At 40.4% G+C, this 26797-nt stretch overlaps 1 protein-coding gene across 2 annotated transcripts in view; it reads right to left on the bottom strand.

The window, feature by feature from the left end:
• Positions 1-26797, bottom strand: part of LYRM4 (LYR motif containing 4) — a 169609-nt gene that overhangs the window by 67045 nt on the left and 75767 nt on the right. The window contains exon 3 of one of the 2 annotated variants that reach the window (XR_012655317.1): positions 21997-22119. The exons of the other annotated variant lie outside the window; for it this stretch is intronic. The gene's annotated coding sequence lies outside the window, so the exon portion shown is untranslated. The remainder of the gene's footprint in view (positions 1-21996; positions 22120-26797) is intronic. 2 annotated transcript variants of the gene reach the window in all.

The following is a 26797-nucleotide window of genomic DNA, read 5'->3' on the forward strand; positions in this document are numbered from 1 at the left end:
CTCCTTTAGGTGATTTAAAGAACAATGAGGATTTTCTGGGTAGACTTACCAAAGCTCTGGACCTGGAATTGTCAGAGGTGTCACAGCCGCATATCTACTAGGTCCCCCACACAAGGGGTCCAAGTACTTTCATACTCTCCTGTCACAGTTTTCTTAATGCTTTGGCAGCCCATGACACCAGCTAGTTCCCTTTACTCATTGGCAAAGTACGTGGCCCTTCTGAATGTAAAATAATTCCAGTCTGGTTACCTGTGACAGGACAGCCCCCCCTTGCACTAGCCCCAGCAGTGTCAGACCAGTAGATCTGGCAGCGGAAGTCCCGCTCTGCTCATACTGGGCATGCTCCAAGTGCCCAGGGAGTATAAAAGGAGGAAATTCAGCTCAGTCTGGGCTGGTGGCCACAGGTGAAGGACTTACCTAGGAAGCTCCTGCAGAAGACCAGCTACCACCCTTGAACTCGCTGGGATCTGAAGCTTCCCCTGGCCAGCATGAAGCCCTGCTGCAGGAGGAACCCCGGACGCGACAGACTCAGAGACCCGCGGAGAACCTGGAGATTCATGGGAGACCCCAACCCTCAAGATGGTAGGAAACAACCCAGGGTGGGGGTATGTGTGACGGACTGGTACCTTGCCCCCAGTAAGCCTCAGCGTGTTTTGGTAGGAGCTCCCCGCTGAGCTAGTGGCAAGGTCCTACGGCACTGGAACCTTTGGACTCTAGCCACTAGACCGTGCTGCCTGGCAACCAGGGGCAATTCTATGGAGTCTGGCCACTAGACCGTGCTGCCTGGCAACCAGGGGCAATTCTATGGACTCTGGCCACTGGGCCAGGCTACCCTGCAACTGAGGGCAATTCTATGGACTCTGGCCACTGGGCCAGGCTACTCTGCAACGAGGGGTGTAAACCCTCACATTACACTTCAAAAGTGTAAAGATAGTTACCAAGCTGTGCTTGCCAAGTACACTTTCCTTTCTTGGGATATACAGCTCCTTTGCATGATCAGCCATGACACAAACTTCTTGGCTGAGAGCTTCTAGTTTACCAGTTTAGGCACAGAAGTTAGGTGAAGATTTATCATTTGAGTGTCAAGACCTGTTCAGTGGGAAAGCAGGAGTCTCCACAAAAGCTGAAAGACTCAAATGCCATTCTAAAATTCCCAGATTCATATACTACTTTAGCCACAAAATTCTTAAAGCATATTCCAGCCCCAGAGCTCAGAATGCCTTCCCAGCCAGAAGCACACACACACCAGTAAACTGCCTCCTTGAACCCAAAAGGGCAGGATCTTTCACCAGAGATGAGCATCTATATTTGGTGCTTCAAACTCTTCCACATTGGGTACAAGCACTACCTTTAAAAGACTCACAAATTAACCTATTTCAGACACATTTTAAGCCATCAAGCTGCACTTTTTTACACACGAACGTTTGTGATTCTCCTTGTGTTACTGGAAAACTAAAAAGCCTCTCCTTATGTTGATGATCACCAATGATTCCAGCTACCAGTAACAAAATTTTTTTTTTGGTCCTATTGTTCATCGGGTTGCAAAGTCCCCTTTCTCTATCATCATTATATTTGAGCCCTTCTAGTTTATTTGGTAGGTCTAAACAATCTAATAAGTGAGTAATCTGTTATACCAATGCTCAAAAACTAGCCTTCTTCCTCCTTGGGCAGACTGAGCAGCTGTCCTGAACTGTTGAGTTGTCTTGAAGACCTGCACACCAAAGGTGCATTTCATCGGTCAGTTAATTGATCCCTATGTAGAGATCAAACTTCTTTTTATGCCTGCAAAGTGCTTTGTGATCCCTTTAGAGGAAAGGCGCTATATCAGGTGGTAGTATTAATTTCAACTCCGTTCAAATTATGAGAGGAAAAAATCATTTTACCAAAAATTCTTAGTCTTCTAAAAAGTAATCAATCAGAAACAATAGACGGTAACACAGACGAATAAGAGTAACTAAACAGTTCCTTCTAATGTGATGAGGTTTTTTCTTTCAGAAATGGTTCCAAATTGTAATGGTTCCAGACAGCCCATGTCCCATATACTGATAAGTAATTGACAATACTTGTCTCCTAATGAATGCTGTCCTTTTTAGTCAGCAACAGGTGCTTCTCTGCATTTTCTGTTATTCCAGATCCCAATTAGAGGAACATACATTAATTAAAAGCAAAAAACACATTCTGTGGCCTTCTAACGTGCGGGGGGGATCTGTGTGGAAAGGACTATTGTATAATGCCATTAGAGCTTCCTGTGCATTTTTGTAGGGTTTCTTTAGATCACCACAGGCCATTAAGATTTCACTTCAGGTGAGTAATGAACAATGACTTCTCCAACCAAGAAGTTCAAATGTGTTACTAATGGCAACCTCACCTTTAAATACAAGCACCAATCTCCTGAGCACACCACCCCCCTTTATTTTTTTAAAATCAATTATCAAGATTTGTAATAAGAAAGGTTCTCTCTGGCATCACCTTGCACTGTTAATGAATTAAGCTAAAGTGAAGTGCTACTCAGTGAAGTTTTCATGAGGAGCTCTGCTTAAAAATAAAAATGAAATCTCTACTCGGGAAGCAGATATATTGCTTCGTGCTTTTCTTTACCAGAACATTTCTCATAATTGGAATAGTGCTAATTGGATACACATTTTGGATTCCAATTTTCCTTCGTTTCCCACAAAGGCCATACCATTACATATGCATTTTGTCACTATAATTGATCAACACTACAATGCTGACCTGTAAAGTAAACATAGGAACCTTAGCTACACTAATGGAAATAACATGAAAAACCAAGAAAAAGTGCACCTCTTTCAACTCAGCAAACTAAGCAGCAGAAGCTAATGTGTCTCTGTGGCCCATGCTTAAAAACATCACTTTTACTAGCTTCTAAACTATTCCAGGATGGGTGAAATTGATGCAGCTCTGTCCACCCACCTTTACCTCCATCAGCTGGATAGTATTTATATAGCACCAGAATGATCTAATATCTATACTGAACTCTGAACTATAATATATCCATGATTTATGCCTGGCTTCAAAAGGAACAGGGCATGTTATTTCACAAAGGAGAAAGTAATAAAAATGTAAAGAGTTTTGTATAGCAGGCTACTCGAAACAAACTCAATTTATATTGATGTACAGCAATGACTAAAAGGCAAAGGCTAAAGGGAAAAGAGCTCTATTCATGGGAAATGTCTTATAGCATGCAGTGATGATAAAAAATACAAAAGATCTTTAGGCCCCAAGATCAATTTATTTTTAAACCAGTTATGGGATTACTACAGAGAAAGTCAAACTACTGTGGAATGTTTCATTTCCATCCCTGCCCCTCTCTTTGCTCTCATTTATCACCACTACTTACTTCATTCTACCAATTAATCCAATCTCATCCGTACCCCGTTTTAATTTCTTATCCTCTGTCTTCCATTCTTCCTCCCACTATGTCCCCCATCTCCAGAGCTTTGTCCTCACCACAATCATCAGGTACCCACCAGCATTCCCTTTAAGCTGCGAGTCTGCATGGCTGCACAAGAGACCATCAAAGGCTGATTAGTGCAGGTGTGCATACAGGGGCGTAGACACAGTGGGTAGGTGGAGGTAGTGGGCTAAGGTGGGAGGCAGTGATGGGGGAGCTTGGGGGTGCAGGGCTACAGTGGGAAATCACACCTCTCTCCCCCAGTCTCGGGGCTGCAGCAGGGGAGTCCTCTCTCCCCGATGCAAACTCGGGGCTGGGGGAGTCCTTGGGAGTCAAGAGACTTTGGCTCTTTCCCCAGCTCTGCCACTGAGTTTTTGTGTGGCCTTGGGAAGTCACCACACGCACACTGTGCCTCAGTTTCCCTATTTTCCAAATGGGGATAAAAATATTGACATTCCTCTAGAAAACATTTTGAGATTTATAAATGAAAATCACTAAATATTGTTGGCTTTTAGATTTGTGTTTTAAAATGAAAATTACCAAAACTAGGACTAATGGAAATGTTTTTGTGATTGTTTTTTTTTTTTCTTATTTCCAATTACAACAATTCCCTGTTATGGATTTAAACCTCCCCTAGCAGTGTTTGAAAAGCTTTTTGTGGGCAGGAAGACACGTGGTTTATCTAGGGGCCTGATCCTGCAAAGTATTATTCATGTAGCTGTTACTCATGTGAGTGGTCTCATGGAATGAAGTGAGAGAACTTCATGTCTGAAAGTTTGTGAAGTGCTTTATAAATTTACAAGGCTATGTGTGTTTCACTATAATAACCAAGATATTGGAACACTGTATGTGTCCATGAGAATCTGAAGGTGAACTTGACTGTGCTACTTTAGTTGTCCAAGCTGATCAAGTGTAAAAATATAAACAACATGAAGGTTGAATAGTCTATAAACCTTTTAAAGTGCTTTGCCCTGTTAATACAAGATGATGGTAGTAAGGGGAATTTGAGTGTTTTTTTAAAAATAATTTTGAGCCTTAATGTCATGATTTTAAACGAAACATTTACTTTGATTTCAAATATTGCAGTATTATATTTTACATTCAGATGAGACCTTTACAGATGAAGAAGCCCTGTCTGAACATTAAATATCTCAAGCATTTTGCATAAGAGGAAAAGATTCTTCCTATCTAAAATTCCCCTTCTTTTTCCAAACTACTGCACTATGCTCTCCGTGCTGTTGGTCTACCTGGCTACTGACTTTCCTCCTCAGAGATGGCTGCATCTCATTGGTGCATTTATATGTATAGTTTGCGAAGCATGTACTGATCCTTGTGGAAGGAGGCTGTAGGAATGAACAGATAGGTACTGCAGACGTCACTAGAAGACAAACCTTACTTAAGACCCAACTAGGTACAAGCAGTAGGAATTGTGACCTCTTGGTGGGATAAAGGCTGCTGTGAAAGTATGGAGGTGATGGTGCACATCACCTCAATATCGGTGCTGCACATAATAAAATTCATTCCACACATACATGGAAAAAATTAGAGGGAACATTGGTACTCACTGCCTCTTTTTCAGTCTCTCCCCAAATCTGACGACTTCTTTCCAACAAACACTAACTCACCTTAGTAAAAATGCTGTAACTATCCGATGAGAGGCAGGGGAGAAGAAGGGAGGTCTACCTAGGTAAGAATCTTTCCACCTATCTCCTAGTGTGTATACTGCTGTTCATGTATTTACATTTTACACTCTCTGTGTCAAGAACACATTTTTCCCTGGGTTTTATGCACCCTAATACTTTCCACCAATTCAATGCATTGATATTTACCACTACTTTTTGCTTATGGGTTTTAAAGGAGTTTTTAGATAGGACAGTGTTCCGATCTATGACAACATGAATTATTTTTTCAAGTCAAAATTTGAAAAACAGTATTATAAGATGGCATAAACTATGAATATATTATATCTATACATTTGCTTCAACCATTAATATTGTAAGAAATCCTGTGCTCAGAAGAGAATCTGGCCAGAAGTTTATTACCCAAATTGTTGATGGATGGAGTTGTTTAGCTATGTTCTGCCTCAAAGAAAGTTTAGAAATTCATAATAAAAGGGCTCAGGAGGTCAGAAAGACTGTTGTTCCCATTTGACATGGAAAGAGTCAGCAGACTTCTGATTCTGGCAGAGTAAGATGCGTTAGTCGAGAAAGCTCTCATCTATTTATTAAATGAAAGAACTGTAAATGCAATGTTAAGATTGCATTGTTAAAATCACAGTAAGTCAAGAAATACAAGTGTCAAGATTTTAATAGCAATATAAATCAGGCACCTTAAACATTTTGCCTGTTTTTAGTTTTTCAGTGCAGTTGCAACTAATTTTGTTTTAATTAATCTTACCATATATATATATAGTTTATTTCCAGTACATGCAACAGGAATGAAATGTTTACCAAGCACTATTCTGCATTTTCCTCCACTATTGTTTAGATCGTATTTTACCCTTGATCTTTGTGTGAGATCTCCATTGACATCAAAGGAAGTTCTGCATGCACAAAAAACTGAAAATGGACTTTACAGTGCAATATAAACGGACTCCACTCACTGCCTGATAAATGTCCATCTGTGTCTCCTTACTCTTTTTACTATCTCAAAAGCAGCTGGCTGGACAAAACGTTTGAAATCTAACAATGTCCAAATGATGAGACAATATGGGTATCACAGACTTTCCCAACTTCACTCTCATGTGCATTCAATGTGTAACCTCTAGTCCACCATGAAACCATTAATGGATGTCCAATGGTACAAAATAGTACTTCAAATTCCATCGTTCTCTCTATAATTTTAAACAAGGACTTACAATTCCTTAAGAGCTGGTACTGTGATTCAAAACACTTTGTTGCAGGCCAGGAGGACCAAAGAGATTCGGTGATACCGGGCATGCTTCAGCATTCTGCATTCATGGTGTAAACTGAAAGCACATTGTCCAACAGATAGATACCCTATATATTCATATTATTTATTAGGTTAAAAGTCACACCTGTTTAAATACTGAAAAGAAAATATATTTTATTATTTAATTTTAAAAAAGGCAGGGTCTATACAACTGTAAATATTAATCAGTGGACAAATGTGGATCTGGCGTTTAGTATAGTTATTTTGTGGCCATATTGATCCATTTCCCACAGTGAACAGACTTCAGCACCAAATGCATTAAACATTATTTCCAGTTACGATCTTACATTTTTGCCAAGCTTCATGACAAAACATCAACTGACAACATATAATCCCCACCCTCCCACACACTGTGCAACAAGGGATTGATCAGATACTTATAAAGAATAAGTTCTTTGCAATGATTTTGAGAAAATTTTCAGTTACTTAGTGATCTTAAAGTGTAAAAAAATTCCTCTCTATACAACTTTAGATAATTGCTACGTCTGGAACAGGAAGGGTAAATATGGGGGTTAGGAAAACATCAACATTGTCTTAAGTGAAGGAAGTAAACCTGAAAGAATATGATCCTGCAGTGTGTGCCTTTACTCATATAAGAGGTGCTCATTTTAAGTGTTAGTCACTGCTAAAATAATTATTTGTAGTGCTGAAGGTTAGACTCAGAGAAACTCAATCAGTAAAATCTTATATTACATTTGTCTTCCGGTAACTAGTCCTTTGCATCTTCCTCTAGAATTACACCTCTGATCTATTTTCTGGGACTTCAGCAGGGTGTTATCATACTCAGGCTATAAAAGTGCTTATACAGCAATGACTGATGCCCTTACAGAGAGCTCTCACAGAAGCACTTTAATTTGTTTGGGATTTTTTGGTTTGGTCATTCAGCTCTAATGATCCTCTTGAAGTAACATGATGATGCTTTACAACCACAATTCACTGACACACAAGTACTTTTATGCCAACATGATGACCATTAGTGTGAAGAACGCTTGTTTAATTTAAATCCAGAAACAATCACAGGTTTTACTGCAGGCATCTTAACATGCCATTCCAGCCCCCTGAACCCTCTCCCACTCAGTTTAAAGCGTATTTTATTTAAGCCTGGAGAAACTTTTTAGAGTTCGTTGCCAACTGCCACATTAGAACTCACCATGTTACTTTATCCATTAACTAAAAAATTACCCAGATATCATTAGGTGTTAATGTAGCACTAGTACAGAAGTTGGCTTTAGAAGTCAACATTGTATGGATTCACTGGGTCCTGGTGCATTCAGATTTAGCCTGTTCAGCATTATAATGGGAAGACTGGGCCAGGTAGGATTAATTTTGTTGGAAACTTATTGTTCTTTGTCAGTTACACATTTAAGCCACAGGAGAAGCCTTGAGTTGTTATGCATGGAGAAAGCAAGGAATCGTCTCAGCAGACCTAATAGTCTAAAAGCAAGGGGTAGGGACCCAGTTGTTTGTAAAGGGCCACATATCTGTACTGCTGTGGAGACAACATCAGAAATAACTAAATACAATGGTGTATATTTTTGTCTCTAGGCACAGAACATTATTCTATTAGAATTAATGAGAATGCGATATGTATGTTGTAAAGAAGAATCTGTTTTACGGTTTAAGAACTAAAGACGACACACATAACTGAGTACATGGCTGATTAATATCTCAAAGCTGCCAGTCATCCTTATCCACCCTACCACGTTGGCAATGGAGGATGGTATGGTGGAGGAGCACATGGTACGTAGTCTTGCTCAAAGCACATCTAATCTAAAACAGTGCTGTGAAGGCCTGTGCACCATTAGGAAAATCTGTGTGTATGGGTATGAGATGTGTTACAGGAGCGCCAAGGGAAATCAAATGGTAGTAAACACAGCAAGTTTCTTTAGGGTAAAGATTGCCATAGCATCTTCATAAATATTTGCAGGAATGGACTATTGGCTAAGGAATATTTACTGAATGGACTATTGGCTACACTATTTTTTCTCCCCTTCTGTACTCCATACCAAACATCTTTACACCTTACCGAACTCTCTTTGGATGCAGAAGTTAGAATTTTCTCACACTGAATACTAGTGAGGGCCCCAGCATCAGGGCACAAAAGCTGCACTTCACACTTCCTCTCTTTGAAGAGGCTTTCCCTTACTTCTGCTTATGTTCCAAGAGTTTGGCCCACAATCTGATACATGCTTTGAGATTCTTTATGTGAAAGACGCTATAAAAATCTATAGTTATAAGAGAAATCTGGACATTACATTTTTAGGATACTAAATCTATGCCAAGACTGACTTTTTTGTATTCACTATAGTCTTTTCTGAAGAACATTCTGGGCGGATAAGAGAATTAATATATTAAACAGAACTAGTGTAATCAATAGCCGTACACTCCCTGAACATTAGAAAAGTCAAGATTATTCACCTTATGCAGTAAGAGGAGTTCTTCAAGATGTGTCTCCTTGTGGAGGCTTCATTTCAGGTGCATCCCTTGGGAGTTTGATCAGAGATTTTCGATAGCAGTGCCTGTTTGGCCATGCATACACCCCACACATCCTCGTCCCATGTACCCAGGTTATATAGAGCTGTGTGGGTGAACTGCCCTCAGTTCCTTAGCCACCGCAAAGTCTATTAGAGGAAACTCCTACGCAGAAGGGAAGGAAAGCAGGTAGTGGAACACCCCTTTCTAAGAACTCCAGTTACTGTACAAAGTGAGTAACCTCTCCTTCTTCGAGTAGTGTCCTGTTGGGTGCTCCACTTCAGGTGATTACTGAATAGTACCCTCAGTTGCAGAGGGGGGAGCTTCAGAGCAGAATCAAAAACTGAAGACAAGAGTGCATTCCCAAAGGCAGCATCTGATCTAGAAAAATGGACCAAGATATGATGTTTGGTAAAGCTATGTACTGAAGTTCAAGTTGCAGCCTTGCAAATCTCCACAATGGGAACAATGCTTAAGCAATGCCACAGAAGCAGAAAAAGACCCCGTGAAATCAGCTGACACCCAAGGAGAAGGCTGTATATCAGCAGATTCAAAGCAAGAAATAGCATATCCAGAAAGCCGTCAGGTGAGTCTCTGGATAGAGACTGCAGACCCTTTGAACCAGTCAGCAACTGAAATAAACAGTCTGGGGGACGTTTTAAATGACCTGGTTCTGTCCAAATATAAAAGTAATGATCTTCTGATGTCCAATGTGTGTAAGGCAGTGCCTCACAGGTTTGATGTGATTTCAGAAAAAAAATCTGGATGATTTGGCAGATGTGAAATTCTGACGATACTTAGGGAGAAATTTAGATTGTGGACATAAAGCAAATTTGTCCTTGAAAAACTACATAAAGGGTGAGTCTCCCATTAAAGCCCCCCTTTCCCTAACTCTTTGGCAAAAGTAATGGGCCCAAAAAGGCTGTTTTAATGAATAGGTTAAGAAGAGAATACATAGCCATCAGTTCAAAGGGAGGTCTTATTAGATCCCATGCAGGGATGAGTTCTCTAATCTGAGGAAAACAGGTTCCCAACTCCTTTGGTAAATATTACTGTCATGGGATGAGCAAATACTGAGAATTCCTTCTCCAAGAAATGGAAAGCCGTAACAGCCATCAAGTGAACTCTGATAGAACTCATAGAATCCTGATTTTTTAAAAAAAATTCCAATAGATAGTGCAGGACAGCAGAAAGAGAAAGGAAAGGAAAGAGCAGATGAAAGATGCTACTGGTCACACCAATGGTGGAATCTCTTCCATTTTTGAAAGTAAGCGTTCCTTGTAGAATTTTTCCTACTGTTGTACAGCAGCTGCTGTACCTCTGCAGAACAGGAAGTCTCTATTTCTGTGAACCATCAAGGAACCAAGCCTTGAGGGAGACAATTCCCAGGCTGGGATGGAGAGTCCGACCAGCATCTTGTGCAAGGGAACGAGGAATGGACAGAAGACTGAACACTGGACAAAGGACATGCTGAATTAGGTAAGGGTACCTGGCCTGTCTGGGCCATATTGGGACTATTAGTATGACTTTGGCCAAACTCCATTCTTGAGCAAAACTGTCCTTGAGCAAAACTTCCTGTTGGTGGCAAAAAAGTCCATCTCTGGAAACCACCGGGTCAGAAAAAGATGATTGAGAGTCCAGAAGTCTAAGCCCCACATGTAATCTTGGAAGAAGTGCCTGCTGAAAGCCTCAGCTGTGGTGCATTGTATGCTGGGAAGGTAAACTGTGGAAATGAGGACATGATTGTCCAGACAGCAGTTCCATAGCTTTATTGCTTTGGAACAAAGAGAAGGGGATCTCACCACACGCCTCTCCCCCTTCTTGGCTGATGTAAAACGTGCCAGCTATGTTGTTTGTCATTACTGTGACAGATCTGCTTCTGATTAATGGCAGATAGTGTCCCTTTTGTGATAGTACTAAAACAAAACTCAAAATGACCCTCTTAGTTCAATTTATGGTATACTGGAAATAAAATCATGTTACCGAATGAAAATGGGGTAAAACAGAAACTAAAGAGCAGCAGTTGGAGCACTGTCTACAGTACTAGGAATGATGTAAAGGGACTCTTGATGTAGGCTTATCAGAGATGCCCATTATTAGTATTTATTATTGATACAGTGCGACAGCTGTGCATGGTACTTTACAAGTATATAAAAAGATAACAACTTTCCTGCTTCTTGCAGCTGATCAAACTGCTCTCTTGTGGATCCTAGAGGCTGCCAATCTTCCAGGTGAGTAGAGTGACCATCCATTATCCCTGCCCCGCCCAGTGTGGGTAGCGCAAACACCTTTCCAAATGACATAAGCTAAACTACAAAAAGGCACTCTTATATCGGAATAAGACTGTCTACACAGAGGTTATATCAATAGCAATATATCGGTTTTTCACTATAACAAAGTGTGATTTTTAGGTCTTTTAGTGTAGACATGTCCTGTAATTGATTCAGCATGTTCCCTCTCTATGCATGCTTAGATACACTTCCTCCTCATCTTTGCTGGAACATGAAGTGGGCTACCAAATCAGACTTCTCTTCCCATATATAGGCAGGTTTCTTTACACTATTCCCCATAGGTGTAAATGACTATGCAAAGTAAAAAGTGCTGGAGAATCAGACTCTGGATATAATTTTTATTCTTATTTTTGGAGGTCTGAGGTAACAGGTTTTTGTTTTGAAGACATTAACATCCAAAAGCCACAATCCTCACAATCAAGAAAAGAAAATCAAGCACCAAACAGTGTGATTACTTATTGGACATCCCTCATGATTTTATCTAGCGCTTGAAACACTATTCTTCGTTTTTTGTACAGGGAAAGACTGAGAAAAAGGAAAATGAGGAAGATTTGTTTATAAGTAATTGAAAAATATAACCAAAGTTAAAAAGCTTTTGAAGGAATCATCTGTGCTAAGCATTAAGTGTGACATATCAGGGTTCAATCCAGACTAACGAGTAGCTGTGTCACCCCTCCCCTATAACCTTCCCATCACAATGCCTTGCTGCTGTAGCCTTCAGTCTGGACTGTTCAAAAACAGCCTCCAGCATATAAATAACAGCCAGCTATGTCTGTGTGTGCTGCAGCCAGCCAGCCAGCCACACCTTGGCTGTTACCAGCCACGGTTATATTGCAGGGTGGTTCCAACACACTCCCAGTCTTAGATTTTCCCCAGAAATGTATTTCGTGTACTGCACAACCCTCACCTGGACAGGACAAGATTACATAATATCCATTATTGTGTTAAAAGAAATAATATGCTCATAACTTGCTATCACAAATGACATTTCCCAGACACAGGGCCGGCTCTGGCTTTTTTCCCGCCCCAAGCAAAAAAAAAAAAAAGAAAAAAAAAGGAGGCAGCGGGGCCACCGGAGCAGCAAAGCGGGGGAAAAAAATGGCGCAGCTGAAGCGGCAAAGGGGGAAGGGGGACATGGCACGGCTAGAGTAGCAAAGCGGAGGAGGGAGTGGGCGAGGGGGGAGAGAGAAGGGCAGCCAGAGCAGCGAACAAAAAAAAAAAAGCGGCTGTGGCGCCCTATGTTTGGGCGCAATGCCGCCCCGTAGAATCTGCCGCCCCAAGCATGAGCTTGCTCAGCTGGTGCCAGGAGCTGACCCTCCCAGACACTTCATACACTGGACTAGATAAAACAATAAGACAAGTTTATTAACTACAAAGACATAGATTTTGAGTGAGTACAAGTAATGAGGCATAAAAGTCAGAAATGGTTACAAGAAATTAAGTTAAAATGCTACTGGTGCCTAACTTAACGAATATCAGATTCAAATAAAATTTGTCAGTATATACTTTCAGTAGTCTTACTGACCAAAATTCTTAGGTCAGGACTACGGCTGTTGATTAATAGCAGTTAACTCATGCAATTGACAAAAAATGTAATCATGATTTAAAAAATTAATTGCAATTAATCGCACTGTGAAACAACAGAATATCAATTGCAATTTATTAAATATTTGTGGATATTTTTCTACATTTTCAAATATATATTGATTTCTACTACAACACAGACTACAAAGTGTACAGTGATCACTTTATATATTTTATTACACATTTGCTCTGTAAAAATGATAAAGAAAAGAAATAGTACTTTTCAATTCACCTCAGAAAAGTACTGTAGTGCAATCTCTTAATCATGAAAGTTGAACTTACAAATGTAAAATTATGTAAAAAAAACTGCATTCAAAAATAAAACAATGTAAAACCTTAAAGCCCATGAGTCCACTCAGTCCTACTTCTTGTTCAGCCAATCACGAAGACAAACAAGTTTGTTTACATTTATGGGAGGCACTGCTGCCTCCTTCTTATTTACAATGTCATCTGAAAGTGAGAACACGTGTTTGCATGGTATTTACGTCCTAGATATGTTAAATATTTGTATGCCCCTTCATGCTTCGGCCACCATTCCAGAGGACATGCTTCCATGCTGATGACGCTCGTTAAAAAAAAAAAAAAAGTGTTAAATAAATTTTGACTGAACTCCTTGAGGGAGAATAGTATGTGTCTTGCTCTGTTTTGCCTGCATTCTGCCATATATTTAATGTTATAGCAATCTCGGATGATGACCCAGCACATGTTCTTTTTAAGAACATTTTCACTGCAGATTTGACAAAGCACACAGCACTCTTTCCAAGGTTTAAGAATCTGAAGTGCCATCCAAAATCTGAGAGGGATGAGGTGTGTAGCATGCTTTCAGGAATCTTAAAAGAGCAACTCTCTGATGCGGAAACTACAGAACTTGAACCACCAAAAAAGAAAATCAACCTTCTGCTGGTGGCATCTGACTCAGTTGATGAAAATAAACGTACGTAGGTCTGCTCTGCTTTGGCTTGTTATCGAGCAGAACCCCTGATCAGCATATCCTCTGGAATGGTGGTTGAAGCATGAAGGGACATATGAATCTTTAGCATATCTGGTATGTAAATATCTTGCAACGCTGGCTACAACAGAGCCATGAGAATGCCTTTTCTCACTTTCAGGTGACACTGTAAACAAGAAGCGGGCAGCATTATCTCCTGCAAATTGCATTATCTCCTGTAAATAACCAAACTTGTTTATCTGAGCGATTGGCTGAACAAGAAGTAGGACTGAGTAGACTTGTAGGCTCTAAAGTTTTACATTATTTTATTTTCGAATGAAGTTGCATTTTTGTACATAATTTTACATTTCTAAGTTCAACTTTCATGATTAAGAGATTGCATTACAGTACTTGTATTAAGTGAACTGAAAAATACTATTTCTTCTGTATTTACAATGCAAATATTTGTAATAAAAATAAACAAAATGAGCACTGTACACTTTGTATTCTGTTGTAATTGAAATCAATATATTTTAAAATGCAGAAAACACCCAAAAATATTTAAATAAATGGTATTCTATTATTGTTTAACAGCACGATCAACTGCACAAGTAATCACGATTATTTCTTTTAACTGCTTGGCAGCCCTAGTCAGGACTCCTTCCCCCACAGAATACAATGAATGGTTCTTAGTGATAAGAACACCATACAGTGAAATCTTATGACTTTGCATACAATGTTGCCACATACATTTCAATCAAGACAATAATGACCAGCAAATTATGAGTTTTGAAATGATACCTCACAAGGCATAATTTGTACAAAGATTAGTACAATAATGCGTAGGGTGTGGATCCGCAGGTACATTCTGTCACACTAACAGAATGCTATATTTTCTGGTGTCCTCGCTGTCTCACCTAAAAAACCTAAATTTGAAATAAAAACATGAATGACTGATGCTCCCACACTATGGGGCTGACCGAGCAGATTCTAGTTTTAGGAAGCAATTGCACTTCTCTGTAACTGAACTAGCGAAGGTGACAAGCTGCTTGGTCTCTATGCAGAAAGAGAGAAGAGAAAGAATGATGTGCACATTCTGCTGGTAGGCTCAGGAATATGATTGGCACTGGCTGTAGAGGAAGTTATACTGTCATTTCTCTCCTCTGATCAAAAGCAGCAAATGTTTGCTTTTCTACAGCTATTGAGGCACAGAGGAGACTCAGGAGATTAAGTATAACTGGTGAAAAGCAGCAAAAACCAGTGTTCTTGTTGAGTTATGTTTCCCCTTCCCTCCCACAGTATAAGATAACAAAACACAGTTCAGTATGGATGCTAAATACTGGCTAGAAATACAGATTGGAATAATATTCAAAGTGAAATGAAGACAGTCAGATCTAATAATTGCTGCCACTTAGACCTATTCAGTATGGAATTTGATGTTTAGTTTTAAACAAGATTACAAAATTGGAAAGATAAAAAAATTAAAATATAAAATAAGAGGTTTAAATATTTAAAAAGTGAAAATAAACCAGGAGATTAAAAACTGAAAATATGAATAAACCCCACAAAATTTATATTATATATATTTAGGATGTTAAATCTGTCTTTTATTTCTATTTTCCTGGGAGTATTTTTCAGAACTTCTTAAAACATTTGAAGATGTATTGATATGGCTATTTTGTAAGTTTTTTTCACCATTTTATTTAATACACTTTAAATAGATAAATACAATTTATATATTATACATGTACACAGACGAGTCCTAAAAACAACATATATATGAAAAATCAAATAGGCATGAGTTAAACAAGTGAATGATAAATGTTAATCATAAATGGACTAAGTAGGCTAGGTCAAGAAAGGAAAAATATTTAACAAATAAAAACAGGAATGAAAAACTATCATATTGCAGATGCACCCTATCTCCTCCATTTCTTTGTGGTCTGCATGGTGCCTATTCAAAATTGTTAGCTAGCTGTTTCTATAAACAAATAATTTATAATAATTTTCAAAAGACAATTATTCCTCAGTTTCCCTCCTTTTAGCCTTTGTTCCTGAAATGTATCCATATATACAATTTTATACACAGTTCAATAAAAGAGATGTGACTGATGATTAAGGAAAAATGTAGAGCGACGCCCTCAAGAAGTTCCTGCAGCTTGAAATGGAATTACCTATTTTTAAGGTAGGGAATATCTCTGCAATTGGTAGAATCCTTCAATCTGAAGGAACTTTTTAAGGATGGACACTGGATTCGTGATTTTTGTCATGGGTCCACAAACCATCTGCTTTTTATTTCCCACCACCACCACAGCAGCCAAACCTGTTCATAAATCTATCAGAATTAGTAGCTTCCTCTGTGGAATATCTTCTACAATGTTGAATTAACAGGTTGATGGACCAGTATGACTGCAAAGTTAAGCCAAAATCAGTAACAGGACACAAAGTATAGGAAACACTTGGCCTCAGCAGTGAGCTCAGTTGCTTCTCTCGCATCCCTGTGCAGCCTCTCAGTTTGATTCCTGACTCCTTCTCCCATGCATGAATGACTAAATTACAACTTGATATAGAGACCACGTTTGACAGTTTGGAAGCAGATTTATTCCCCATGGTTAAGATTCACCAGTCCAATTCCTCCTTGAAATAACTAATAATTCAAGTCTCTGACATCAGAACCATCTGACCCAATATAATCTTGTTGAGATCATAGCCCTGAACTATTAAATTGTAATTTATCACTAGTCAACACAGAGCATTGATTACTGCAACTTGTAGGAGAGTCTGAGGGAAGATGGAAAGTAATTGTAAAATAAGCAAATACGTTTTATCATTCCAACTTAAATATATTTGTTTAAACTGCGGAAGAACAAATATGCACAACGAGAAGGAAATTCCTACTGTTATTTCAGGAATACTCTAAAACTATTACTTACGGTGTTAATATGGACGTAGGCCAGTTAGATAGAGAGCAATGGTTTATATCCTAATTTGCTCTTTTCTTCAATGCTTTACGTTAATTTAGTATTCTTGAAAGGTGCTTTATATCCCTGGAGACTGAAGTCCTCTTTTTATTCACAGAATAATTACACCACTGGCAGTAGCATCATAAATTATTCACATTATCCTGACAATGTATTTATAAAGCTGATCTGGAGGAACCAACTCTCAGTGTGAGAGGTGAAATTAGTTTTTATGCTTGATAATTAATAATACTTAGTTTTTATATAGCTCTTTTATTTCTTTGTATTTGTTAAGTATTTAAGTAGAAAATTTGAAATTGACATTTCAAAAGGTCAGTGAAAAACATGAAATTAAAACCTCCAATCTGTTTTTTCTGCTTACTGAGCAAGCACTCTGAAATGCTAGGAGAAAAGTGTATGCGTTTGTGTGACTTATTTCACTGAGATAGGGCCTAGCTGGAGCCGGCTGGCTTGTTCTGGGAAAAAGCAGCAACCACACTGGTATAGCCCTGGCTGTGACAGTGATGTGTGGCATTGAAAGTGCTACAATATCAACTTGGTTAGCTTGTCAAAGGCATCCTAGCACTGCTATAATGTATACACAACTTCCTTCAAACTGTAGGGTCCCAGATGGCATCTTCTCTAGTAGTTTCAACAGAATGAATGGTGAGTTGGGTGGAAAACATGGATTCTGAACCCCAAACTCCTGGGCTGCAACATGTGGTAAGGGTGACCTGATGGATCTATTGGTACATAAAACCAGTGCTTGGATAGTGAATACATGTTATATACTTTGGCATTTATTATAGCAGGCACTTGGTTATACAGTAGTTACGGTTGCAGAATAGTTTCATTAGAACCCTTCCCCTTCCTCCCTCACTAATAACTTTCATAAATATTCACCGTTTTGGTTGAAATTTTGAGATTTGATCTGTTCTCAAAGAAATATTTTTCCCCCAGGAAGTCTATGCAAGATCCATTCAGACATTTCGAAGTACAGCAAGAACAAAAAAGCAAACAATAGAACACCACTTTCCCCATTTAAAAGTTTGCAACCACACTTAAAAAAAAATAAAAGAAAGACTATAGCAATTATGGTTGAAATACGAAACTTGACATGTATACAGATCCTCCCTGAGAACTAGTTAAATGTCTCTTCAATGTATTACCCTTTGTTGTTAATAGGTACTATAGAATATACTGGATGTGCAATGTGGACAAATTAATACAGCTATCTTTTAAAAAAACAGGCAGTACTAAAAGTTGAGTGTGTGATCTCAATACCTTGATGTACCTAGCTTTTTTCCAATGTAATTACATTTAAGGGGAAGAGAAGTTTCTGTTTGTTTATTTGATTACAAGACAATAAAGGAACACTGTCAACTTGAAATCAGTTTTTTAAAAAGTTAAAAGCCATACCAGGCACTACTCTTAAGTTGCTCTGCCAATTTTAAAAATAATACTTTTTTTTTTTTTTTTTTTTAAGTCTCTCTCTCTCTCCGCTGTTGCTGTGTGAAAGATCCATAGGAAGCCAACTGAATGAAACTGAAAACAAAATACTGTCAAATACAGAAAGAAAAACACTAAAATAATAGACAATATTTTTCTTTAACCTCTTTGTAATTTTAATTGTAATAGTCACAAAGGCAAAAAAAAGTCAGAAATTTGATTTAAGTTAATGCTATTACTTTAAAATTTTTGTTGATCAATATTTATCTATAAACTTAATGTGCAAAAGCCTCTGAAATACCCTCTCTCCATGCTCTTGGCAATTGTGTTTACCCACATTGCCAACAGATGCCAAGCTACAAGGTTGCTTTCTGAACATTACTGCTAATAAGATGACATGATTATAACTACGTATATCACCAGTATACATAGCAGACACTGACAATTTAAGTGTATTCTGCTTTTATATGTCTACATTTGGTAACACACCAGTAAGACAGGTGAATGAAGAGTCAAAGCCCATTATTCACCTGTACAAACCATGAGCTAACTGCATCAACATCATGCAAATCAAGACTTGATCCTGCACACTGGTGTCTTAAAAAATGCCAGCTTAAACAATAACCCCTTGCATTAAACTAAATTTAATACTTCAAGTTTTCTATACATATAAGTCCTCTTCCCCCATTTATTCCTATCATAAAAAAGTGTCATATTAACTTTTTCCAATACTTAAAACTCATCTGTTAAATCTTCCCTTTAAAAGCATTTTAAGTATACTTTAAATATAACAGGTTTCGGAGTAGCAGCCGTGTTAGTCTGTATCTGCAAAAAGAACAGGAGTACTTGTGGCACCTTAGAGGCTAACAAATTTATTTCAGCATAGAGGGGTGGTGCCTCGTCCAGCCGTGGCTCACGCCCAGGCTGATTGGCTCTAAGGGCTGGGTTGGTCAGGCTGGGGCGTGAAGCGCCGCCCCATTATGCTGAAATAAATTTGTTAGTCTCTAAAGTGCCACAAGTACTCCTGGTCTTTTTAAATATAATGATACTGTAATTTTTCAACACTTGAGTAAAGTTTCATTAATACTACTGATTTGAATGCATTGCTGAGAAGAGCAGGTTTTAGCTCTGTACATCACTTTTAACCACTAGATAGCTGATGATGCTTTTTGATGTGATTCCCAGTGATTCTAGTAATCAGAGTCAGGTAGATTTAGGAGATTTTCAGATCAGTCATCAACAGGATGAAGATTACATTACTCCAGGAGCAATTCTGCACTAAAAATTTTGCACACAATATTTTAAAATTCTGAAAATTCTGCATATTTTATTTGTTAAAATAACACAATATAATCAAGCCAGTTTCAATTATTTTGGTAATTTATTTCAAAATACCTGTCGGCAACTATATCTGTAACAATACAGACAACAAAAAAGAGTCAGGAAATGTTTTTTGACAAACAGATTCCTTACTAGGCTTATTAATACAGAACTCTGAGTAATAATTCATTTAAACTACAATACAGAACTGTACTTCCCGGACCTCTCAGAAGCAGTGCAAACACTTGGGGGAGGCAGGAGTAATGAAAAAACAGAGGGACAGGAAGGTAATTGCTGGAAGGAGTCTGGGTGTGAATTTGGAGGGTTGTTGGGTGTGGGTGGGAGAACAGGGTTTTTTTTTTTTGAGGTGGGGAGGGATTGTTAGGGAACCTTCCACCATACAGATCTTGTCTGACCCCTGACCTCTTTCATTCAGTCAGACACATCTGCCCCTGACCCCATGTGTCCCTGCACCCAAGGGTGCCAGAGACTTCCCAAACATGGGAGGACTGGGGACCCCCACCCTCCTGAGGTCCTGCCCTTGCCCCTCCTCTCCCCCGGATACCCTCCTCAGCCAAGCCGGAAGCCGGAGCAGGGCTGAGGAGCCTGCTCCTCTCACCTGGGGTGGCCAAAAGCAGACCCTACACCAGGGCAGGTGGAGGAACCAAGGCTCCCCACAGCTGCTCACTCAGTTCTGGCCAGGGATGGGGTGGCCTTGAAGCCGAATCCCGGCCACGCTAAGAGCCACGCGAGCAGCTGTGGGGAGACGTGGCAGACCCTCCGAGCAGCCCCTGGGCTGTGTCCTCACCTCCTCGCCCAGGGCAGGTGGAGTATGCAGCTCCTCACAGTGCATGCAGCCCGGCTCTTTCTGTGGCTGCCCTGAGGCTCTGAGGTGCCTTCTTCTCCCCCAGAGCTGGGTTGGGGAGAGCAGTGTGGGCAGCTGTGGGGAGCCACCGTGGAGTCGCGGACCCTTCACTTGCCCTGGGCCAGGTGGGAACACGGGGTGGGGGCTGCTCTCAGCCCCTCTGCACCATGGGAAGGTGGAGGATTTCTGTGTGGGGCTCCCACATCTACCTGGGCTCCATGCTGGCCTGGCCAGGGGGTGGGGCCTCAGGGGAAAGAGGGCAGGCCCTGCTCCAGCAAAAAGTGGGACGGCCCTCCCCCCCGCCTCAAGTTCTGGTGCTCCTGCCTGCATCCTCCATCCCTATGTGTCCTTGCCCCTCCACTCAGCCACCCTCCCTCACTCCATCTCCATGTATTCCATCACCCCCTCTCCAATCCCCATATGTCCCTGCATCCCCCCCATCCCCATGTATCCCTGCACCTCCCTCCCCGTCCCCATCTATGCCCGCACCCCTACTCCCATTCAGCCTCCGCTTCAGTCTGTGCCTCCACACACTAGCCCTTCTGAACAGTGACGTAGCCAGGTTCTAAGAGCAGGGGGAGTGAACACACACAAAAAGGTGCCACCCGCTGCAAAGCAGCAAAGGAGAAAAAGAGAAAAACCAATCCTGCCGCCGAAGACCGAAGAACTCGCCACGCCGAATTACCCACCGCCAAATTGCCACCGAAGACCCAGAGCTGCCTGTGGGAAACCCGTGCTGGATTAGTCCTCAGCCAAGCGCAGCCGGAGCCGCAAGATAGCAGGCACCCCCCAGCAGCCACAGGGAGGCGTGTCACCCAGCTGCCACAAAGCGAGGGTGGGGGGAGCAGGAGAAGCACTGGCTGCAGGAGCCGCTGCTGCAAGATGCACACAGCAGGGCCTAAAGTTGAGTGCCGCCGAAGACCTGAATGCGCTGCGAAGCGCCGGGTGAGTGCTCAGGGGAATAGCCACTCTCCCTACTTCCCCCCAGCTATGCTACTGCTTCTGAAACCCAGTTTGTGACCCTATAGCAGCCCCAGGTGCACCATGCTGTCCATTCCCCCCATATGCCTCCTGACCTGGCCCCACGGGCAGGGTGCTATGAGAAAGGCAGCTTCTTTCTCTTCCCTATCCCCAGCTGTGGCTGCTCCCATCTGGGAGCAGCTGCTCTCTGTTCTGGCACCACACTGACCCCTGATGGATAAAAGGAGAAACTGCAGCACCATTCTGACAATGTATTTTCTGTGGAGAGAAAAAATTCTGTGCGGCACATGAATTCTGTGCATATGCAGTGGTACAGAATTCCCTCAGTAGTATTACATTCAGCAGGACTAACATGGCCTTTGATAACCTGAAACAGCAAAGCTCAATGTTCATAAACAACCAACCCCATAAACTGACCAATGGCAGGATGAATTCCACTTCTAGCTCATTTCCTTGCTCTGGTTGTGTGAACAGCCCTAGTATGAAAAATAAATTCATTTTGCAATAGCCCTTCTATATACAAACTAACTTTTTTCTTTAAAGTCCTGTTCTCACCATATCCGGCTAGGTGCCTCAGTGTGCATTGTGCTGGATGATGTCAAAACTACCATGCAATTTTCCTGGGTCATGGAGTCAACTCCATGTATAGTAGGTCTGATAAGTGGATTTTTAATATTATATTGCGCTTTTCCCCCTAAATTTATTTTTTAAATATTTTATATGGTGTTGAATACGAAATCAATTAAAAGCTGTGCAATATAATAAAGAAAAATGCCACTTACCTAACCTCTCATAACGTAGTCTACAGAGTTCAGAGAGATCGACACCCCAGCATGTAGCATGCTGGTGAGAGACAGGAGTAGACCCATGAACCAGTCATATGACAATGAAGAATGTCATGAAACCTAAAAAAAAAAAAAAATATATAAAGGTTTTCAAAAAAAAAAAAAAAAAAAAAAAAAGTAAGAATAAGCTGGCGGATTCTGGGGGTTGTTATAATAATTCACTCAAATTAAAAAATGAATGATAAGTTATAAATTAATACAACTGGGCATTCATCACACATACATTACTGAAGTTGATATTTTAGCAATGTCATTTGTGGTTCACCTTGAATAATTCTACTTTTATTAGTTCAGTGTTTTATCTTCCCTTTTAGTGAAGCAGAATAAAGGTTTATTCTCTAAATCAACACAATTCCTGCAACATTTTCTTAAGTGAGCTCCATTCACGAAGAGATGTGGCTATAAGTTTCCCAGTGATCCAAAGAGCAAAACCAAGCAGTCTGATGATTGCAATATATTCATTTTTAATCTATCTACATCTCATTTAAGGGGAAGATTCTATCAAAATAAGGTGTCAAAAACAAGCTGGGCTACCAAAAAATTTGATTGTAAATCTAAGTGTGTTCTGACCTGAAAGATTCTTTGTAGTGACCCCTTAACTCCTGGGGGAATTCTGTGCATCTGCAGATATGCATAATTCATCTGCCCCCCATAATTGTTTTTTTCCCAGCATAAAATACATTCTGTCCAAGAAGTGCTGCAGTTCTGCCTTTTGCCCACCAGAGTCTGCTGTGGTGCCAGAACAGCCACAGTGGCCTCTGATGGGCAAAACGAGGAACTGCAGAACTTCGTGGCCAATGTATTTCGTGCATGTGGGGAAAAAATTCTGTGCATGCCCCGTGCTGCAAAATTCCCCCAGGAGTAGAAATTCATCACAGCTCCCTGCCCATGGAGCCAGGTTAGGACAGAATGGGGAACACAGAGCTGCTAGGGGGTCACAGACTGGAATTCAGAATGGATAGTAGGGGGACAGACTGGGGCTTGGGCTCAGGAGCTAGTGGGGTGACAGCAAAGTGTCTGGGGAGGAGGGAGGCTGCAGAGACCCATGGGGATGGGGAAGATGTGTCTAATTGAATGGGAGAGGCTTGGGGTTAGCCAGGGTCTGCATCGGAGAGGCTTCCCAACTCCCTAACAATGCACCCCCCCAAAAAAACACTTCTCCCACCCACACCCACCACCCTCTAGGTTCACTCCCAGGCTCCTTCCCTCTCCCTCAGCTCCTCTGTTACCTGTGACCACCAAATCTTTGCACTGCTTCTGACAGGTGCAGGAAATACACCTCTGTATTGTAATTTAAAAGAATTACTCAAAGTTCTGTATTAATATGCCTAGTCAGGAATCTATCTGTAAAAAAAAGAAAACAAAAAATTATCAGAATCTGTTTTTTGGTCTGTATTGTTACAGACATACTTGCTGACAGATATTTTGAAATAAATTACCAACATAATTGAAATTGGAATGTTTATATTGTGTTATTTTGACAAATAAAATATGCAGAATTTTGCAAAATTTTCAAATAGTATAGGCAGAATTTTTAATTTTTTTGGTGAATAATTCCCCGAGGAGTACCCCTTTGACACTATTTATGTGTTCAAAGATGACACAGTAAGAATTAAAATTTCATTTAGATAGTGTCCCAGCCTCAAGGCTTGTGGATGTCTAATACAATATTAATAAAAGACAACATCAGAATGAACTCAAAAAAAAGTTTAGTCTACAAGACATTTCTTTAAAACAAAAACAACCTACCTTTCCCCCCAAACCCACAAAAACATAGTAGCTACATAATACATCTTCACAAACATGTATTAAGCCTTAATGCACCCTGTGAAATAGGTACGAAAAGTGTTATCCCCATTTTACAAAGACAGCAACCAAGAGAGAGAACAAATAACTTGTTCAACATCACAGAAGTCTGGCAAAGCTGAGATAAAAACTTGGGTGGTCAGACTTCCAGTCCTTCTTTTGACTAAATCACCTGGTATAAATAAGTGAATCTAATACAATCATTTCAAGTAGCCAGACCTTCCACTGTGGGGAGGGAGAGGAATTAAGTGGCAGGGAAATTGCATCAGCTTGATATCCATAACACTAGCTTAATTTTATCAAAGTTATTTAATTGGTTTTCATTTGTTAGCAATTGCAATTGTGTTCTGTGCATCTATTATTTTATGTTGCGAATTAGCACAGATTTCTTCAGGAATATGACCACTGGGTGTACACAGATTCCAGAATTCCTTATAAAAAGACAGAAGACTGTGCCATGGGCTACCCCAGCCACTGGGGGAGAGGGGGTGAAGGTGGAAGAGGAACGAAACAAAATCAAGAGGCATGCTAAATGGAAAAATAATTACCAAAAATAAACACAGAACTGCTTTACCAATTTCTTCACTGCAGCAGGAAGGTCCTTGAAAGAAATACATTCAGATGAGGAAGGACCACAAGCAAATGATGAACTCGATTTTACAAACTGCCAAAGCCTTTGTGAATACTCAGGAAGAGGTGCAGTAAATTTAAAGCACACAGGTATTATTGCTCACCAATTCTTCCCTTTGTATACATACATATGACTATCCAATAAGGTGCATTATATTGGCCAGATTTGTTGTCCAAAAATACTACTGTAGAAAACGTGTCTCTGTTTAGTTAATATGACTTCAGATTAAATAAAACCAACCAGGAAGTTACTATCCACTGTAATTTTTCAAGATCTGGTTTTAGAAAATGATGACTGAAAACAGAGAAAATGTCCAGGTAGGTTTCTTTAAAGTGACTTAGAATTCATGTGGTGTTCATGCTTTCCGGTTATATCACTGCATATTTATGCTTTCTTTGGTTCACTTATTGGTGGCCCATAGTAGACGGGAGGCAAAGTAGCCTGTGTGGCTACATACTATGGAAAGATAGAATGCAAACAATAATTGACACTGCTGGATTTTTTTTCCTGGAACATTCTTTTACATATGAATTTCACTGCTAATTAATCCACTGATTCATCCCCAACTGTATGCAGTCACAATCCAAATAAACCTTCAGAAGTCAATAAATCTTCCCTCCCCACCCCGCAGAGTTACTATGTGCTAATGTAACCACAAATAAACATGGATGAGTAAAAAAACAACAACCAGAAACCAAAAACCTGAATTCAACTCAAAGTACTAAAATTAGAATATGATTTCTACAAGATGTGTGTTTCTAAAAAATGATCACAAACTTCAGTTTGCAACAGTATTCTGTAGTGTTTTTATTATGAGTACGTGTTTTCTACAGCATGGGTTTTGGAAACAGCATCTCACCATGATTATAATCACAGCTTCCTGAACATGATAACAGAACATAGGAATATTGATGTCAAATGTGTCATCATGTCAGACTCCTCTTCTAAGGGTCTGAATCTCCCCAAGTATGTTGCTGCCCTGTTAGGTCCACAAACAATATAAATGTGGCCTGGAGACATAAGCTGGGGAAAACTGCCAATGGATTGAGGCAGATGTGGCTTTATCAGGCCTTATAGCCATTTGTCTCTTAGAGCAGGGGTTCTCAAACTGGGGGTCAGGACCACTCAGGAGGTCACAAGGCTATTACATGGGGGGTCGCAAGCTGTCAGCCTCCACCCCAAACCCCACTTTGCCTCCAGCATTTATAATGGTGTTAAATATATACAAAAGTGTTTTTAATGTATAAGAGGGGGTCGCACTCAGAGGCTTGCTATGTGAAAGGGGTCACCAGTTCAAAAGTCTGAGAACTCCGTCTTAGAGCATTGTTTGTGAACCTGAGTTCTTGGGTCTGTCTTCTAAGATTTGACTTAAGGAATAATAAGATCACGCTTTCCTAAAGAGAAGAAAGGGGAGCAGACTCTTTGACAACTGTATTAACTAATAGTGCTACCATTTTCCCCTTTTGGGTATTGTGTCTTTTCAGGCTTGAGCTAAAATGATTAGATGATGGAAAATTTTGGAGGAAAACAGAAAAAGAAAAGGCTGACCATACATAAAGGACTCTGGGTGAATTAATACACAGCACAGAGTGAAGGAAGAAGAAAACAACGCCGAGTCGGAGAGAAATATGTACAATGATTTAGGCATGTGGCTAGGGCAGAAAAAGTAGCTCTTTGAGGGTATGTCTACACTACGGGATTATTCCGATTTTACATAAACCGGTTTTGTAAAACCGACTGTATAAAGTCGAGTGCATACGGCCACACTAAGCACATTAATTCGGCGGTGTGCGTCCATGTTATCAGTCGTTCTGTACTGTCTGCTGCTGTCATGGGTGCTCCTGGCTGGCCTTCGCTGAGGTCGGCCGGGGGCGCAAAGACAAAAATGGGAATGACTCCCCGAGTCAATCCCTCCTTTATGTTTATCTAAAAATAGAGTCAGTCCTGCCTAGAATATGGGGCAAGTGTACTAGAGAACCAGTGTATCAGAGAACCAGAGAGCACAGCCGCTCCGTGTCAGATCCCGCAGAAATGATGAGCTGCATGCCATTCTAGGGGTGCCCCTGCAACAACCCCACCCGTTGCTTCCCTCCTCCCCCAACCTTCCTGGGCTACCGTGGCAGTGTCCCCCCATTTGTGTGATGAAGTAATAAAGAATGCAGGAATAAGAAACACTGACTTTTTAGTGAGATAAAATGAGGGGGAGGCAGCCTCCAGCTGCTATGATAGTCCAGGCAGGACATTAAAACGGTGGGGGGGAGAGGAGCCCAGCATCCCGCTGCTATGATAGTCCAGGCAGTA

The sequence above is a fragment of the Chelonoidis abingdonii genome, chromosome 2 (assembly GCF_003597395.2).
Source record: "Chelonoidis abingdonii isolate Lonesome George chromosome 2, CheloAbing_2.0, whole genome shotgun sequence".
Classification (NCBI taxonomy): domain Eukaryota; kingdom Metazoa; phylum Chordata; order Testudines; family Testudinidae; genus Chelonoidis; species Chelonoidis abingdonii.